A 21,041-nucleotide genomic window follows, 5' to 3' on the forward strand; every position below is an offset into this window, starting at 1 on the left:
TATATCAACCACGATTTAGGCAAACAAAAATAAATCACTTACGGGCCATTTGGTATGCGGATTAAATTATCCCGAGACTAAATTCTTGGACTAATTTATCCCACCTAAGAGGTGGAATAATATAATACCAAGTTTGGTGGTATAAGATGAGATAAGGTGGGATATCATGTATTAAGATTGGGATAAATTTATACCATCAATCAAACATGGTATAAATTTAATCTCACACCTTATCCCGCATACGAAACGACCCCTTGGAGGACCACAACCAAGTCCAACAATTAACCACCAAAGGTGGCAGAAATTGATATTCAATGATCAAAGCACATAAATTTCCACCTTCAGCATTGATATAAACCAACTACCCAAAAGACCAAAACTTTAATTGAAATAAATGCAATTAGGATAATTCAAGATCAAGAAGATGCTACAATAACAAAAGGAGAAAGGAACATAAACAAGAACACCCATAAGAAATAGAAAAATATGATCTGAATTCTGAGAATCAATACAAATAAAAAATGCTCATCACTATACTATTACTCCTATTATTATTATGGAAGACCAAAATAGAGACAAAGAAACCAAAGTATGATTCATTAAAAAGGTTAAAAGAAAAAAAAAACTGAATAATAACAATAAAACTCACCAAAAAAAAGGAGGAAACCAGTTACAACAAGCACTGTAAACTGGCTTTTCTAGTCCAGATTATGATCATCTCTATACAATACAATTTCCCTGCAAAGCTGCAATCTTTTCTTTGCCAAATTTATTCTCCACAACTTCAATCTACTGTAGGTATAATTTTGTGTTTTGAGGATGAGTTAGAGAGAAATTTTCTTAAAGAATCAATAGAAGGGAGGTGGAGGTGGAGAAGCATATGAAACTCCTATAACTGGTGGTAATGGCCCTTCATATACTGGAGTTGGCGGTGGTGGTGACGGTGATGGGGGCGGGGGTGATGGAGATGGTGGGGGTGGGGAATGATAGTAGACGGGAGGAGGGGGTGAAGGAGACGGCGGGGGTGGTGAATTATAATAATAAACTGGTGGTGGAGGTGATGGTGGGGGCAGTGCCGGTGGCGGAGGTGATGGTGGGGGCGGAGAATTATAGTAATAAACTGGTGGCGGAGGTGATGGTGATGGTGAAGGCGGTGGTGGGGGAGGAGAGTTGTAGTAATAAACTGGGGGTGGAGGTGATGGAGGAGGAGGAGGTGGTTCTATACAAGGAGGAGGTGGTGGGGGTTCTATACAAGGAGCCGGGGATGGAGGAGGAGGTGAATGAGGGGGTGGGGGTGAAGAGTATACTGGTGGGGGCGGTGGTGATGAGTATATGTAAACTGGTGGTGGTGGAGAGGTTTGGTGGGGGAGGTGGTGGTGAGTTTGGTGGAGGAGGTGGTGGTGAATTATAATAGTAAGGCGAAGGTGAAGGGGGTGGAGGTGAGTAACTAAGTGGCGGCGGAGGAGGTGGAGAATTTGGTGGTGGAGGTGGCGGTGAGCGTACACAATAAGGTGGCGTTGGTAATGGAACTGGTGGTGGTGGTGACATAACGGGTGGAGGAGGTGATGGTGGTGGTGGTGGTGACATAACGGGTGGAGGAGGTGATGGTGGTGGTGGTGACATAACAGGTGGAGGAGGTGAATAAACCGGTGGTGGCGGTGGTGGTGAATAAATCGGTGGAGGAGGTGAATACACCGGTGGCGGAGGCGGTGGAGGCGGTGGTGGTGAGTAAATCGGTGGAGGAGGTGAATACACCGGTGGTGGAGGCGGTGGTGGCGAGTAAACAGGCGGAGGAGGTGAATAAACTGGTGGCGGAGGCGGTGGTGGGGGAGAAAACACTGGCGGCGGAGGAGATATAGGCACCACAACAGGTGGCGGAGGGGCAGGCAAAGGTGGTGAAAGCGGCGGAGGAGGTGGCAAAGCCGGAATAAACTTATGACACTTGAAGGCACCACAATGAATCCTCTTTGATGAAAAAGCCTTGCATTGAGCCGGGGACCGTTGAACTGGCCGGTTCGGCAAACAATTCCTTTGATCATCAAACTCCGGCAACCCCAAACAAACCGGCGGTTCACCAGTAAAGAAGTTATAAGAATAAGTAAAATTCTCAAGCTTAGGCAGTTGACAAATACTCTTCGGAATAGACCCCGATAGCATATTATGTGCCACATTTAACTGCTCCAAATTAACCAATTTGCCAAATTTCTCCGGCAACGGACCCATCAATTGATTAAAACTAACATCAAACACCGTCAAATTCTTCAACATTCCAATTTCTGTAGGCAAACAAGAACGTAACCCATTGTTCATCATAATAACTTCGTTCAGATTACTCATGTTACCAATACTCGCGGGAAGACAACCGTGGAATTTGTTGTTCGCGAGAACTATAACAGAAACTGGCGAATTACCAAAATTATCGGGCAATTCGAACATGAATCTGTTGTGGTTGATGAAAATGGCATCCAAGGGCTTGTCAAAAAGTTGTGAAGGTACATTACCTTCAAACTCATTGAACCTTATATCCAAGAATATTAACTTATGTAAACTTAGTACCACATAAGGAAATTTCCCAGCAAATCTGTTGTTGCTCAAATCCAACTCAAATAATATCTTCAAATTCTTGAATTTTTTTGGTATTGTACCACAAAAACGGTTGGAATTAATATGGAAAATTCCAAGATCAACTAGAAGGCCAAGTTCTTCTGGTAGGTACCCTGTAATTATGAAGCCAGAAATTTAGTTAAGAATGTACAACATATAATACATATGCATAATCTCTAAACTAAAAATAGCCGGCAGAATATACATACTTAATGTATAATATATGTATAACTGTGTAGAATATATGTATAATGGCTACAAAAAATAAACATTGAGTCTAACTTGGCTATTTCTGTAATAGCCGCCCACCAGATCTCTTAAACTAAAAATAGCCGATAGCTATATAATATTGTGTAATTCATGTATATGTATAATGGTGCATAATATAAGTATAATGGCTACAAAAGGTGTACATTGAGCCTAGTTAGCTATTTCTGTAATAGCCGCCCACCTAATTTCTTAAGCTAAAAATAGCTTGCATATGTATAATATTGTATAATTCATGTGTAATATATGTATAACTGTGCATAATATATGTATACCGACTACAAAAATTAAAGCTACGTGACTATTTGTGTAACAAGCTCACCATAGATCTATATACAAAGTATAATTTTTTAACGACCCTACCTGCAATGTCGCCGTGGTTAAGGTCAATGCCGGCGACTGTACGGATTTTGGGGTTGTCAAGTGCCGGAGCACAGAAGATTCCGGTGTAGTTGCACACATTGGGACCTACCCAATTTTCAGTAAGATTGAAAGGATCTGAAATTATGGCTTGTTTCCATGCTTGTAATGCAATATATGCATTCTTGATTCTGTTGTTTTCAAAAATAAATGAAGGGTCAATTGTGACCTTTTCACCTCTGTCGCCAAACTCATCTCTGTAGTACAAAAGTTGTCTGTGTTTGATGTATTGAGCTTCAAAATCAGTTAAAGGGCCAGATTCTGAGACTTTGAACTCAGCATTTGTGTGCTGAGAAAAGGCTAAAATTAATAAAGAAAGGTAAAAAAAGAGGAGAAAATATAAAGAAGAAATGGGTGTTTGTGTTTTTTCCTTCATCTCACATAAGTCATCTGAAAATCAAGAATCTTGTTTTTTTGTTCAAAGATTGAATCTTTAAGCAAATTTGAGCTGAAAAAAGTGGAAATTTGTGTATAAGAAAGGATTTTGGAAATGGGGTTTTTGAGATTTGAGATATTTGTTTGGTTTTTTTGTCCAAAGATTGAATCTTTAAGCAAATGTGAGATGAAAGAAGTGGAGATCTGAGTACAAAATAGGAAAGTGGAAATGGGGTTTTTGAGATTGAGGTATTTGTTTGGTTTTTTGGTTCAAAGATTGAATCTTTAAACCAAATGTGAGATGAAACAAGTGGAGATCTAAGTATAAAAAGGGAAAGTGGAAATGGGGATTTTGTGATTTGAAGTGTTTGGAATTTTTTTTTTTAATTTTTTTTGGAGTTCAAAGATGGAGTTTTGAAGAAAATGTGAGGTGAGAGAAGTGGAAATGGGGTTTTTTGGGATTTTGAGGATAGATAAAGGAGAAGAGGTTGAATTTGAAAAGAATATGAAAGAGAAACAAGAAATACAAGCATATAAAAAAGGACAGCTAAATCACAGCTCAAAGCCCACTAGATTCTCTCACTTTCTCTATGAGTAGTAGCTAGCTGGCTACATTTTCTCCCCTCTTATTTCTTTTTTATTTATTACTCATTTATATGTTTTCCACTTTAATAATAGGTAACTTTATTACAATCTTGTTCTTTATTCTTTTAATTAAAGACGAAATCAGAATTTTAAGTTTGTGGATTAAGGATCGTAATCCTTTTAAGTGGACGTTTGGACATAAAAATTGAGAAGTTTCAAAAAAAAAGTAATAAAGAAATTCAAGTAAAATTGGTATTTGAATATTAGAGTTGTGTTTGGACATAAATAAAATGTGGAGTTATTTTTGAATTTTTGTGAGTGATTTAAAGTAAAAAATTTGAAAAACAGCTTTTTGAAATTTTTCAAAATTTCAAAAAATTTGAAATTCAATTTTAAGTAAAATTTAAAATTTTCTTAATCAAACACTGATTCCAATGAACTTTTAAAGATAAATATATAGTTTGAACTAAAGTTGAGTTTAGCCGAACCAGCAATCGGCATTGTGGCGCCGCCCATACTTTTAATAACTAGTCATTAGGGTTTTTGAATAATTTATAATCACATAATTAAGTCATTCATTAAGAACCAATAATTTGATTTAACAAAAATAATGAAGCTTTCAAAATTGAAATTAGAAGAATAGTCTAATGGTTACAGCTTCTAGCAACACTTACGTGGTACAAAATTCAAATTATTCTAATAGATGCAACTTCTCAAGCCAATTAAGTGTTACAAAATTCAAAATTGCATTTTCCTCTAATAAGTACAAAATTAAAATTAATTTATTCCACCCTCAAAAGAAAGAAAAGAAAACCTCTTAGCAATAATAAAAATTTAGTAATTCAACTTGTCGTATCTTTTTTAAGAAAGAGAAAATAAAAATATATGTAAAACTCCCAATATCACTCATTTTAAAAAGATATTTTGGTATTTTAAATATATTTGGTTTACATATCAAAAGTTTTCTTGAGCTTCTTAAATTTCTTGCCAAAATAAGGGCACGTTTGGCCATTAAAAAAAAGTTTCATTTTTTTAAAAAAATGAAACTTTTTTTTGGAATCACCGTTTGATCAAAATTTCAAATTTCACTTAAAATTGAATTTCGAAATTTTTAAAAATTTGAAAAGCTACAAAATTTATTTTTTAAATTTCTTACTTCAAATCACTTATAAATATTCAAAAACAACTTAAAATTGTATTTACGTTCAAATAAAACTCTAATTATTAAATATCATTTTCATTTGAATATTTTTTATACTTTTTTCTGAAATTTCATACTCCGTCCGTTTCAATTTATATGAACATATTTCCTTTTTAGTTTATGCTAAAATGAATGACCTCTTTTCCTATTTGGAAATAATTTACATTTATACAATGATTTATAACTATACAAAATATATGTGTTTTATTTTGCACCACAAATTCAAAAGTCTTTTCTCTTTTTTTAAACTCCGTGCCCAATCAAATGAATTCACATATATTGATACAGAGGAAGTAAATTTTATGTCCAAACGCCCGCTAAATATCTTCGTATAAAATGGGACGGACGGATGATAATGACACGATGTGTTTGTTTAAAGATTAGTAGGTTATATGTGGCCGGCAGCCTGCGATTGAGGGGTATAGCTAGTAAATAATTTTTATTTTATTTTTTAAATTTACTTTTTGGCTTTTTGGTGAGGTTGAAGACAGTTTCTTTGTTCCAATATAAAGCTAAGTGGGGTCTATTTGTTTTTGTTTGTTTGTATAGTTGAAGTATGTTTTGGACCACAAAAGGATGTGGTGCAGTGGATGGGAGTATTTTTTTCTTAACCAGAGGTTTCGGGTTCGAGCCTTCGGTATGAAAACATCCTTGGTAGGGAGCGCTTCCCCCGAATGGGGCCCTACACAGAGCGAATTCGAATATAGTTGAGCTCTAATGCGAGTACCGGACACGTAAAACCCAAAAAAAAGTATGTTTTGGGGAGAGAAAAAAAAATCATTCCTTTTTTTAACTTTTGGTGAGTGACAAAATGTCAAATAGGTGGTGGGTGAATTCTTTTTTATGCCATTTAATGAACTGTTTTTTGGCAATAACGTAACGCGAAACAACAGCATTGTGCGGCAAAATTGACGTCTGAATTCTCCAACAGCTGTTACACTTCAGAAGTATGTTTTGAAGGGATGAATAAGCTAGCGTTTGAATATACACGGGCGGTCCGACAAATTTTGTGGCATGAAGCCAAACGTTAACTTTTTAATTTTTTTAATTATTTATTTGAAGTCTATTTTTTTTTAGCTTTTCTTAGATACAAAGTTATTAATAATCTTCTTATAATCAATAACTCCTAATAAGTATTTCTGAATTGATAATATAGTTAATCCATTTAACATTTATTGTGACATTGTTGTTCTTTGGTAAGATTTTATCAATTTAACTTTGAAAACTTCTTTCCGCTGAAGCAACGGTAACATGAGTTATGAACATAATTTCATAAGCAATTTAGACATTTGGAAAAGAATTAAATCACTTTATTTGATTAAGTGTATCAATTAAACTGTTATCTTTGTACTATTTTTTTTAATACTTTTAATTCACAAAATAAATTTAAACCATCAATAGCGAACTGATTATTATGCTTTAAAGAACGTTCAAGATTAAGGTAATATTTTTTCAAATTTCCAACATCCAGTGGTCTTAGTTTTTACTGCCAAATACAAAACTAAAAACATTTTCATATGCTTCGAATTGTTCAAATCTATTTTGAAGTGAAAAAATAGTCTTGTCTATTATGTATACAAGTAATCAACTCTAAAGGACTCTTCGAAAAATTTCATTATCGACATTCGCATTAAATTGTTACTTCTTGTATATCACACATTTCTTACGAAATTCGGGTTCGATATTTATTTTAAGTGCAATTTCCTCGGTAGAAATCATAATAGCTGCAAATCCTTCTTTTCTATATTTATTAAAGAAAGAAATCAAACTTTTTCACTTCACGGAACTCTAATTTATACATAGTCTATTAGGTGTACAAAAATTGGGGCTCCAACAAATATGGGTCTAAAGGGGTTGGTTTACTTGCTTTATGGAAGGGTCGCCCCTGTGAATAGATATTTGGTTAAAATTTGATTATTTTTTTTGAAGTTGTATTAAAAAATAATTTCTGGGAATCTGACATTTCAGCTACCATAATAGTGTATTACATTGCTCCCCTTCCCTGTAAATTGTAAAGTAGTTACGACCTGGGCTACATAAAATGTTTTTTGCCCAATAACTACATAAACACATATTACAATTTGACATTGTTGATTGAGAATCGTATCTGCGGCTACTGCTGTTTTACCGGTTTGTTTGTCCCCGGTAATTAATTCTCGCTGACCACGTCCTATAGGGATCATCGAATCAATAGCAATAAGCCCTATTGGAAGAGGCTCATACACGGAACGACGCGACCCAGGGCAGCAGATTCGATTAATTGAGATTCAGAAGCTGAAATTTCCCCTTTATCATTAATAGATTTAGCCGAGGCATTTATAACACGACCCAAATAAGCCTTACTCGCAAGTATCTGAGCAATTCTTCTCGTTGCTTTTACAGAACTTCCTTCTTATATCAACAAACGAACGTTAATGAAATTGAAGTTATGTTTGGACATGCATTTTATTTTGTGAGTGGAAAACAAAATTCATCCAAAAATATTCTTTTTTTTAAAAAAAACTAATCATGTTCCATAAACAAATAATTTTTCTAAAAAGATACCCAAAATCTGTGGCCGAATGGGTGCTAAGACTTTTTCCGATCAGATCTGGTCCTATCTTATCAAACCCCTGGACTTAGAACAACCGACTTGTTTGAAGGAAGAATGGGGAGAGGGGGAGTCATGCCTATTCTCTATTCGGGCGCGAGCACGGAATATTTCCTTTTTCTTCGCTCTTCCGGAACCGGTACTGGAATAGGTATTTTTTCTAAATTGTTTACCTTAATTAATGGGGATTTCAGGAAAAAACCTTGCTCGAGTCTAAGAATGAAAAAATCCTACTCCCTCTGTTCCAATTTATGAGAACTTGTTTGACTGGGTACGGAGTTTATGAAAACATGAAGACTTTTAGAATTTGTGGTCCTAAACAAATCAAAAAGGGGCCCAAGATATTTGTGTGGTTATAAAAGCTTCTCATCAAGGATAGAATTGTAAGTTTAAGCTAAATTGTTTCCAAATTTAGAAAGGGGTCATTCTTTTTGGAACGGACCAAAAAGGAAATAGGTTCAAATAAATTGGAACGGAGGGAATAGTATATATGGAGCACATCTTCTTTTAATGTATTTTACACGACGTGAATTTGAATTATTCAGTGACTCATTTATGTAGCTTTAAAAATCAACTTACCAATTTCAGTTAAGTTATCCTCATTTAGCCACTGATAATAAGTCAAATAAAAGTTCACACAAGTGTAAAAAGGGGAAATTATATCATATATATTACTTGAACAGCTATGGTGCGTTTAAAATTGCATACTTCTTCAACAAATTGAGTTGGATTAGATTGTGCCCACACAAAAAAAAAAAAAGAAAAAAAAAAAGACATACCTCATGCAGGTTTATTTGGACCACATACATTACAAAAAAGGAATTTTTACTTGTTAATCATAAAAAATAATTAATTTGCAAAAATTCCAAAAGGCAAAGCGAACTGCAAGGGATGTGGTGCAGCGGATGAAATTGCTCTTTACTTAATCAGAGATCTCGGATTCGAGCCTTGAGTATGAATTTTTTTTTGATAGGGAGCGCTTCCCCCGAGTGGATCCTATGCGGTGCGAATTTGGACATAGTCGAACTGCAGTTGGATACCGGATGGGAAACTAGAAGAAAGAAGACATTATCAAGGAACTCCAAATCACACAAAAACAGCGTGGATCCAATTATGCCACGTGTCAGTAATATGATGTTTCGGTCCTATTAAAATATGCCAGCTGGAAGTGCCAGCTGCGCATTACTAACTTTTTTTTTGTGTGTGTGATTAATTATTTAATTCAGATAATATGAAACATGGAAGAGGGAAAAAATCAAAGGACAAATCATGTTCGAGGAACCAACATTAGTCAAAACTCAAGAAATGTATTAAAGCCAAAACCAAAGCAAAACTGGTAAATTGATGTAAAGTTGGAGCCAATTAATTTAAATAATTAGAAAAAAATAAAAAGACTATGAATAGTCGAGAATCGAAATGTGTAGACTGACCTAAATGCTACGAGCAGGGGCCAAGCAAACCCATCAGTTATAGTTTCGGCCGAATTCAGTACCTTTGGTCAAAATTTTGTATTTATCTTATGAAATTCAGTGAATATGTACTAATTATTATTTTAAAACCCAATAACTTAAAATAATTAGAACCCCGAATCCATAACCTTCAAATTCCGGCTCCGTCTATAACTACGAGTATCATTATTAAATGATTAAAAAAAAAGAATGTAAATAAGGAAGGCACGGGCGGAAAAGGAAGAGAGCCACGTAATATATGGGGAAATATTAGCAATAAAAAAGAGCTCTCAAAATAGAAATTGGAGAAAAAAAAAACTAATCTATTGTGTTGCATTTGAATTAATCAATAAATATATGAATTTTGTGTCTCTTACCTAAAGTTTTGTTATTTAATAATACTCAATTAATAATATATATTTTTATATATCAGAAGTTACAGAGTCATTTTGCCGAGTTCTTTTGACACCTACTATAAGAGCGATTCCCTAGGACCGAAAGGGGAAAGATTGAATCTTGAAAGACCGAACCTCCGGCTAGCAAGATCGGAGATTAAAGGACTCATACAAGACTTATTCCAGACCTTATTCCTTCACATGCTTCTAAGGCTCGAACTAGTCACTAAGTACAAAGCTCTGATATTTTTATGGCTTAATTATAATAAAATAAAATAAAATTAATACACAAAAAATAATGGTGTGATGAATACGATCTTTTCACCCTTAATCTCAGATTTTGTTTCGAATTTTGGGAATGAAAAGAATTTAATAGAGAATGTTTTCTCCTTTATTGAGTCTTATATGACGCGAATTCAGATTAATTCGGACTCTAAAGCAAATAAAGGACATTGAGTAAAATTAATTTAATTTAAATATGAAACATGAAAAATTCTTTTTAATATTAATTAATTAGAATGGAGGAGCCTTGACTCTTGACTTATGAAATTTACAATTTCACGGTTTTCTTTCCGTTTTTGTCGGCAGTAGGCAACATGCAGCCCGTCAACCAAAAGTATTATTTCTGCCACAGAATTTGGGACCCATTTTCCAACAATTTCATATGATTCTTCGGCTCCCTTATTTTCAATCCCTTCTTTATTGGTCAGACTGACAAGTATAAGATTTTTTAAAAAGTACAATTTTTAAAGTTGAGTTGGAAAAAGTAATTGAAAATTAAAATTATATTTGAACATATATTTTACTTGAAAAATATTGTAGTATTTTGAGAAAATATTATTTATTTGAAAAATAATTAAAAACCACTTTTTAAATTTGAAACTCATCTTCAAAAGTTCAATACAATATGTAACCAGCAATATTTTGAAAATGAATTCAATTATACAGAGCTATGATTTCAAGTTTATGAGTTCAGGATTTTAATCGCCGTAAATTATTGGGATCTAAATTAGTAATTTATGCATATTCAATAAAAAATTTAAGACAAATATAAGATTCGAAACAAAGCTATTGGGTTCGATCGAACCCGGTATATATATATATATATATATATATATATTTATATATATATATATATATATATATATATATATATATATATATATATATATATATATATATATATATATATATATATATGGACAAACGGGTCCAAAAGATTCTAAAGAGGAAAGGTTGTTCCTTCTTTTCTTTTTAAAAATAAATTTGTGTAGGCATTTTATAAAATAAAATAAAGTACTGAAATTAAAGTTGAAAAGAATATTTGAAATTGCGTTTAAACATCATTTTCAACTAAAAAAAGTTTAATTATTTGGGAGCGAACCATTATTTTACTTGAAATACTCCTTATATGCTTTCATTATTAACTAATTAGTGGAATTTGAAGAAGAAAGCACATATAACTCGAATTACAGTTCATTAATTACCCAAATTAGAGAATTAATTGTACTTAAGAATAAATGAATAACCTAACGACAATATGTTTGTTGTGGCTGCTAGTTGTTCTAAGTTGGCATTTCATTTTACTTTTATAATATTACACCTATAAATTAAAAATGAAATTTCTAGTATAATAATTTTTGCCGAGGCGAATGTAGCTTTATAAGTACAGGTTCAATTGAACCCATAACTTTCGACGTGGATCATAAATTTATATATAAAATCTATTAAAATTAAAATTATAATGGATTCAGTGCTAAGAATTTTCAAAGTTGAACCCGCAGGTTTAAATCCTAGCCCCGCATCTGATTTTTGCTGATATGGCTAATGTAAGTTTTATAATAAAACAACTAAATTTCTTGAAAAGAAAATATTGCAATTTTCTTCCAATTAATGCCCTCTCTATAATTAGCTAGCTTACAAAAGTGTATTAAGTTTTTTATCATATAAATCGAGTAACATTATGAGATAGAGAAAAGTGAAAGTGGTCTAAATTAAAGTAAGGACATTTGAACTAATTGGTCCAGTGCTAATTTAATTAATTAACCTTAATCCCCAAAATTAAGATGTGAAAAAAAAAACCCTAAAGTTTCTCCGCGTAATGAAATACACATAATTGTTCCCATTTACAGCTTGCTTTTTCTTTTCCAAAACTTTATTCTCTACCTAGCTGTGACTAATATAGACAACCAAATGAGACTAATTAAATTTCCAATATTTTCCCTTTCAATATCTATTATTATTATTGTCGTTGTTGTTACGTTGATGACTTTGTCAAAGTCCTCGTAAGATATTATCTCATATGTACCTATTTTATAAGTTTTGGTACTTCATACAATGGGTCCGACGAGTTCGGTTAGATCCTAATTTCATTTAGCTTCTCCTGAACGTTGAGCCTGGTCGACTCGATTCTTTTCCGTGCCCACGGCCTATTCAATAAGGTATTGGTCCGACTAATATCGACTGAAGTGTGTCTCACTAATTTTTCATTTTGACACTTTATTTGTACCTTATTTCATTTTGGCCCTCCAACACTATTTTATATGTTCCATTTTGACCTTTCAACTCTATTTCTTATGTTCCACTTTAACACAAAAGTTAAAATCAGTGCAAAAAATATAGTGCGTGTGTATACACAAATTTGAGGTGTAATAAATATTCAATTAAATGTTGCCACCTGGTTTTTCATCCATGTCAAACGGGTCAATACTAAAATACCTGAATCTGACCATATCTTTTGTGGGTTTATTTCATCTAAATGAGTCAGGTATAAATTCGACAGATATAAACTTTGGAACTTAGAGAATAAAGATGGGGCAACAATGAATGAAAATTAATTATAATACGATGTCTTTCTTTACTCTTCATCAACAGGTATGCTTCCTTTAAGTAGGTAAATTATTCTATGTGAGAAAAAGAAAACATGTCATTCACACAGATTGTTTTTTTTCTCAATATTATCAATCGAGACTTAACCATAATAATAATAATAATAATAATAATAATAATAATAATAATAATAATAATAATAATAATAATAATAATAATAATAATAATAATAATAATAATAATAATAATGCCAGGACAAACGGGAGTTGTTTACTTGTTCAAGATATGTTCAATTTTCAATTAAATACTTAATAAGGAATTTGGTAGTATGAAACAAATAGTAATATATTACAACTTGAAAGTAGAAAAGTGTGGATTAATATTTGGCTAATTATAGACAAAAAGAATACATAATTTATTCAATTCATTGAACTTGAACAGCCACATTTCACTCTTTTCATCCACTTTTCAATTAGTAATTTATTTAATTTTTGGCACATACCAATCATATGAGTGTATATAGCACTATTCCCATAATATTCTAAAGTTGAAGTCATGTGGAAGTTGCTAAGAACTGCGAGGATATAGGCCCATATTCCTTTGTCTCTTTGTGAGAACAAATAATTATCTTAAATGATTAAAGACCTAAATCCATCACCAAATAATTTAATTATAATATCATATTTCTTTTATAACCAAGAAATTTCTGATATACGATTCGAAAATCGACAGATAATTGGCCTGCTTTTCTACCATTCTTTACTTATATAACAGGGATTTTTTTAAAACTTGTGACTTGCGCCTACTTAACATATCATGCAACTACAGACTTCAAATTTTCGCCCGCGAGCCTACTCAACATATCATGCATAACTAAAAACATTAGGTTTTTGTCCGAGGGATTTTGAACTCGTGAAGTCCGCCTACTCAACATATAATGCAACTACAAATATTACGTTTTTGTTCGCAGGAATTTGAACCCGTGACGTGCGCGTGACGTGTGCCTACTCAACATATCATGTAACTACAAACATAAGGTTTTTGTTCGCGAGTTTACCCAACATATCATGCAACTAATACAAACATCAGGTTTTTGTTCGGTGAATTTTGAACCTGTAACGTGCGCCTACTCAACATATAATGCAACTATAAAATTAGGTTTTCGGTTGCAGAAGTTTGAACCCGTGACACGCCGTGACACGCGTATGCTCAACATATCATGCAACTACACTCTTACAACTAGACCAAAGCTCTGAAGACTAATTATAATGTAGTATATTTACAAATATATAAAGAATCAAGTAAAGAAAAAGAAAGAAATGTTAACAATAGCCAAAAAGTTGAAAGAAAAGAATAGCCAGCTAAGTTTGAACAACTCCAGAGGATTAATTGTTCCAAATTCTAATCAACATATTTTTTTTGGTGGTCGGAAAATCATGTTTGATACCTTAGGGGAATCAAATGATTGGATATGATTGAAGGTTTGGAACATTCTTTTATAAATTACTAGGTTAAGCAAAGAAAAAGAATTATCTATTAACTACTTTCAAATTATTTGTCTCATCAATATTTTACTGAGATTAAATAATTTAAGTTTGATAGGATAATATTTTCTCTGAGAGTGGAGAAGTAGTTGGTTCTCCCTGTATTAACACACGCATGAATTCTTGTTTTAATAACCTATTCAATTCGGTTAAGTTTAAACGAGAACGGGAGTTTTGGAGCAACAATCAAGTTTTTTTCGTGTGATCTATAGGTCACGGGTTCGAACGGTGAAATTAATTATTGATGCTTGTATCAGGGTAGGTTGCCTACATCACACCTACTTAAGGAGCGGTCCTTCCTTGGATCCTGCATGAACGCGAAATATTTTATGCACCGAACTGCCATTTTTTGCTCAAGTTTAAGCTGATTGAATTGTGAATTGACTCAAGGTGTAACTCGAAGTTTAAATGATCCATCAAATTATTGAGTAAAAGCGTATGAAATGGTGTAACCCCATAAGTTAAAATGTTATCTAAACTCAAAAATCCAGAATTGAATTTGGAGATAGGAGTCTAGGAGATATGTAAATTTTATAAGCACTTAAGCTAATATAAGAAAAATAGATTATCTTTTATATTATTCTATTAAAGAGAAAATTAAAAGTCGAAAGATTAGATCATATTGGATGCGTAGGGTTATGATCCGTGTCAGACTCGTCTTGAATAACAACAATAACAATAACAACAATAAAAATTTAGTGTAATCTCACTACTAGGATATGAGGAGTATATTATATACAGAGACATTACCTCTACCTTGACATGCCAGACCCGTCTTGACATAACTAATATTGTCCAAAACGAAATTCAGACAAGTTGAATCTGTTAATTTGAGTGCCTTTATGAATTACTAAAGAATTTGGTTCTTTTTCGCGTTCCTTAAACGTGAAGTACAATAAGCAGTAAAGTAAACACATCGATTTTACGTGGAAAATCACCAAACTCAAAAGATAGCAAGAACCACGACTTAATGTGTAGGATTTTCAATTTCAACTCCGCTAGAATAATGAGTCAAAATGTATCGATTACAAGACTGTAATCAATACTCTCCAGTACTCCTACTACGACTATTTGATTTGTAAGTTACTCTAACCTGTAAAGCAAACACTCAATCCAACACACTAATTATTTGGGATACTTTGATTACAACCCAATTTCCTAAAACACATTCACTATACTGACTCAAGGAGAACACAACACTAGTACTCGACTAGAGTATACAAAATGTAGTTTTTCAGTTGATGTGTTGAAGGATTTTCTCAGCCGTCCAAATGGATAGTATTTAAATGCCCGGACTCCAAGATCTTCTAAGAGTCTTATGCATAGTTAGCTTCTCGTTTGATAGGACTCCTATTGTTCCAAGGACTCCACAAGTCTTGAGACTCTTGTCTCTCAGATTTTTTTCGTATCTTCTTGGGCAATAATCCTTATCATCTGTAGCAACCTTCTTCCACCAAACTCGGACCTGGGTAACATTGAGATAAAATTGTTGTCTTGCAAAGACGTACATTCATCAACCATTAAGAGCTAAGTCATTTACCTTGAAAAAACTGGTTTTTAAAACATCTAAGCAGCTACGTTGAAGATCGGGTTCTTCGAACATTGCATCTGAATAAACCCTCTTAATCATCAAAATCTTAACACTCAACAGAATCATGACTCATTTATTGATTTGAGTATATATATATATATATATATATATATATATATATATATATATATATATATACACACACTTGTAGGAAAATCATCCATGTTGTAAAATCAAAAAAGTAATGGACTTGATTGTCTATTTCCTTTAACAAGCTTTTTTGTTTCCTGGAAAGTGTCACGAGAATAACTGTTAACTTCACAAAGGAGAAGAGAGCAAGAGTAGACAATTATTATTTTAGTAAAATGAATAGGCAAAACAGTAGGTCGTCACATGGAAACCACTAAATTGTACCGGCTATTTTTTATTTTTTTCACCCGATGTTTAGTATCCGTATTAAAATTTATCTAACGCATAAAAAATTTCATATTAAAAACAAAGGGGCTCCCTTATAAATGCAACTTCATAATTGTACAGTTAAGGGTGTGCAAATCGAACTAGAAAACCCCACCAAACTGAAAAGTAAAATCAGACTGATTAAAAGCCCGATTAAATTTTGTCTTAATTGGCTTGGTGTTGAATAAAAATATCCGAACCAAACCGACATATAAATATATAATTTTTATATATACTTTTAAGACTTTTTATAGGATTTTCTTTAAAAAAAATATCTAGAAATATTTGTGGTTTTCTTCTGGGAAGTAATATTTAGTTAAATATGAAGTACTCCATATTTATTGACTTTAAATAATGAGTTGTATGATTACTTTCTTATCAAGTGTTAGTGAAATGCGTCAATATCTTTCTTATCAAATTCATATATCAAAATCTATTAAATTCTTATATCTTTTTTGAATTTGAAATGGTATTTTGATAATTTAAAATTAAATAGAACATATCATTATATATTTAATTATTAAATTCGGTAAACCTTGAAAGTATACATCGATGTAAAATTATTGTCAAGCCACTGAAAAATAATTATCATATGTTACTAAAATAATTCTTCTATAAGAATATTTTAATAGATCATATATTTGTCAATTTTTTTAACTTTTACTAAACATATATTTACTTATAAAAAATTTAACAAAGTACGATTAAAATAATATTCACATAATAAAAAAACTCGAAAAATCCGATAAAATCGAACTCATCCAAACCGATATAGTTAGTTTAGTTTGGTTTTGATAAAAATCGAACTAACCAGGTCCACGTACCCCTTTTGTACTAGCTTAAATTGGGGAAAAATTATAACGACCCGGCCAATCATTTGTAAATTAGCATCCCGTTCGGTGGTATAAGGTCTTGAGCAGCTTTGTATTATAAACTTGCATGTGTGGTCGAGTTCGATTTTCGGATGATTCGGGGTCAATCTGGAAGAAGGATTCTTGTTTTAGAAGCTTAAGCGGTAAGGGTTGATCGGAATTTTGACTTTTGTATAGACAACTCCAAAATTGCATTTTGATGATTCCAACGGCTTTGTATGGAGATTTTGGACTTAGGAGTGCATCCAAATTTGGAATTGGAGGTCTGTAGGGTAAATTGAAGCATTTCGGTGAAAATTAGAACGTTGAAGATTTGGAAGGTTGAGAGGTTTGACCGAGAGTTAACTTTGGTGATATCGGGGTCGGAATGCGATTTCGAGAGTGAATTAGCTCTGTTATGTCATTTGGGGACTTGCATACAAAATTTGACGTCATTCTGGGTTGATTTGATATGATTCGACGCGAGTTGTAGAAGTTGAAAGTTCATAAGTTCATTAAATTTGATTTGAGGTGTGATTCATAATTTCAACGTTATTTGATGTGATTTGAGGCCTCGAGTAGGTCTTTGTGTTTGGGGACAAGTTGTTATCAGAGCTCTAGGTTCATAGGTGCTACGAGTCACAAGCGAGTTTAGTAGAGTCTCGCGGATTGGTACGGAGACGTCTGTACTTATCTTCGAGAGGCTACGAAACTATTAGGACAGTTTCACTTCTTTCATTCCTATCGTGCGAGTTTATTGATCTTAGAGTTTGAGTTTTTACTGTTCCATTCTCTCGCAGATGGTGAGGACACGAGCTGCAGTTACCGATGACACTGCTCCCAGAGAAGATGTCGCTAGAGGCAGAACCAGACACCGAAAAGGAGCACGTGTCGAGGCTAGGGTACCTACTAGAGCAGCAGTTGAGGAGCCTCCAGTAGCTCCGGTTGGGGGACAAGTACCCAAGGATCATGCTGTTACCCCCGGACTTCAGGAGACTTTAGCCCAGTTCCTGAGCATATTTGGTACATTGGCTCAAGCGGGGTTGATTCCATTTGCACCAGCTACTTTACATGTCGAAGGAGGGACTCAGACTCTCACTGCCCTTAGTCAAGAGCAGCGAGTTCACGATGGTCAGGTTCCAGGTGTCATGGCGACACAACCTGCGGTTCCAGTTCAACTCGCGGTTAGGGCAATAGCATCTGAGGAAGAACAACTTAGACTTGCAAGGTTCAAGAAGTATGACCCCTCCTACTTTTAGTGGTTTGGCTTCAGAGGGTGCACATGGTTTTCTAGAGGAGTGTCACCATATTCTCTGCACTATGAGTATTGTAGAGATGAGTGGGGTTGCTTTTACAACGCTCCAGCTTAAGGGAGCAGCATATCAGTGGTGGCGGGAGTATGAGTTGAGTAGCCCGGCCGATGCAGCTTCACTTTCATAGGCTCAGTTTTCAGAGATGTTCCTGAGAGAGTTTGTTCCTCAGTCCCTTCGAGATACATGACGCGCAGAGTTTGAGCAGATACGCTAAGGCACTATGTCAGTGTCAAAGTATGCTATTAGATTCGGTGATTCGGCTAGACATGCACCTCCTTTGGTCGCTACAGTTAGAGAGAGAGTCTGCCGGTTCATTGAGGGGCTCAGACATGATATCCTGTTTATCATAGCTTGGGAGTTGGAGTCAGATGTTCCATTTCAATAGGTGGTAGAGATCACTCGCCGATTAAAGGGCATGCGGGACCAGGAGAGATAGGACAGGCGAGGCCAGGAGAGAGAGGATATACGAGGTCAAGAGAGAGAGGACAGGAAGGCTAAGAGGCCTCGTAGACCGGAGAAATCTGTTAGTCCTTATTTTGAAGGCAGGGTACGACATGGTAGAGGTTTTGTGGGTCAGCCAGTTCAGTTTGCACCTTAGGCTTCACACAGTGTTTTAGGTGCTCATGGGTTTCATAGTACCTGTACCGCACAGTTTCCACAACCACGTCAGCAGAGAGGTTGCTTCGAGTGTGGAGATACCAGCCACATGGTGAGAGATTGTCCCAGACTCTGGACAGATGTATCACAATGGGGTATTCAAGCCAGTAGAGGGTGTCCAAGAGAGGGAAGCCTGACCCATTGATGTGTTTCATACAGTAGGTATAAGGCCGCTATGCCATATGATATCATACATGTATGTTTTTGATTTATTAGAGAGGAGCATCATTTGTATTTTGTTTCGGTTCTGTTTATCGGGGTGAGTCCTCCTATTTTGCTTCACATGTGGGTGAGCTTCATGACTTAGTACTTTGCTTATGTGTTTACCCATGTTGGGAGATTTTCTTGTGGTAGCCGTGTCTATCATTTTATTTTATTTGCTGTTGAGAGTTACAAGACTAGAAGTGAATTCCTGTTGGCCATTACGGTAGGTTTTGATGTGATTTCTATGTAATTTGGTTACGATTTGTGATTTATATGCACTACCGGGGTGAGAGTTTAGTAAGTGTTGTGGTTTTTATTGGAGTATTTGACTTAGTGGAAGGTTTCGGTTGGTATGATGTGTATTCTACTTGTCATTCAGAGTTAAGGGTGAAACCCTCGCAGATTCATGTGATTGATTTGTTTGAACCGGGTTGCGTGTCGTGGTGGAAGTAATATCAGGATGAGATCCTTGTCATTTGTTCATATGTTTTTATTCTTCATTGCAGAGTGATTCGTAGAATGGTATTGATAGTGAGTTGTGCCTGTCGGACTTATTTGATATTTCTCTTATGTGTTCTCCTTACATATTCAGTCATTTTCGTATTGTGCTTATTGAGTTTTAGCTTGCGTGGTGTGTGCCCGGTGGCGTTAGAGGTTCCTTGGTGATTCAGGTGAATAGTTATAAGGTCTTCGTGTTTCTTGCATTATTATCAGTTTTGTGGAGGGTTGAAATAGAGTTCTAACATATATGAGGCTAATTGTCGGTGCAGGTTTTGATTACGGACAACTATTGTGATCAGAGATATTGTAATAGGCATATGTGTGATGTGTCATGTTGTGTGGTTGTACCTTGTAGGTATAGGCTTAAGTTGTTGCATTTGGTTGAGGCTGATACCGGGTGTAGAAAACAGATGGAGAAAGTTTTAGTTCTAAGGCTTATTGGTATTGGGGGAAAAGGATAAATTACAGTTAAGCTGGTGTCGTCAGGCCTATATAGATGGGGGTGATGAAGATCACCCATGGGTGTATATAGGATGAATACGTTCAAAAAATTGATGACTTCTGGACGATTCTTGGCACGTTCGAGAACAAACGTTTGTTTAAGAGGGGGAGGATGTAACGACTCGGACAATAATTTTGAGAATTAGCGTCATGTCTAGCGGTATAAGGTCTCGAGTAGCTCCGTATTATGTGTCATGAATTGCATGTGTGGTCGAGTTCGGTTTTCGAATGATTCGGGGTCAATTTGGAAGAAGGATTCTTGTTTTAGAAGCTTACGCAGTAAGAGTTGACCGGAGTTTTGACTTTTGGGTAGACAAATCTGAAATAGCATTTTGATGATTCCAACAGCTTCATATGGTGATTTTGGACTCAGACATGCGTCCGAATTTGGAATTGGAGGTCCGTAGGGCAAATTGAAGCATTTCGGCAAAAATTGAAAAAATAAAGGTTTGGAAGGTTGAGAGGTTTGAGCGAGAGTTGACTTTGGTGATATCGGCGTCGAAATGCAATTTCTAGAGTTGGATTAGCTCCGTTATGTCATTTGGAACTTGCATATAAAATTTTACGTCATTCCGGGTTGATTTGATATGATTCGGCGCAAGTTGTAGAAGTTGAAAGTTCATAAGTTCATTAAGGTCGATTGAGGTATGATTCATAATTTCGACATTATTTGATGTGATTTGAGGCCTTGAGTAGGTCCGATTTTTTTTACGGGACTTGTTGATATGTTCGGATGAGGTCCCGAGTGGCTTGGGTGGGTTTCGGATAG

General features: G+C 34.6%; 1 pseudogene; it reads right to left on the reverse strand.

The window, feature by feature from the left end:
• Positions 1-408: 408 nt before the first annotated feature.
• Positions 409-4,167, reverse strand: LOC107822178 (leucine-rich repeat extensin-like protein 5; annotated as a pseudogene).
• Between the last annotated feature and the right edge of the window lie 16,874 nt (positions 4,168-21,041).

The sequence above is a fragment of the Nicotiana tabacum genome, chromosome 8 (assembly GCF_000715075.1).
Source record: "Nicotiana tabacum cultivar K326 chromosome 8, ASM71507v2, whole genome shotgun sequence".
Lineage (NCBI taxonomy): Eukaryota > Viridiplantae > Streptophyta > Magnoliopsida > Solanales > Solanaceae > Nicotiana > Nicotiana tabacum.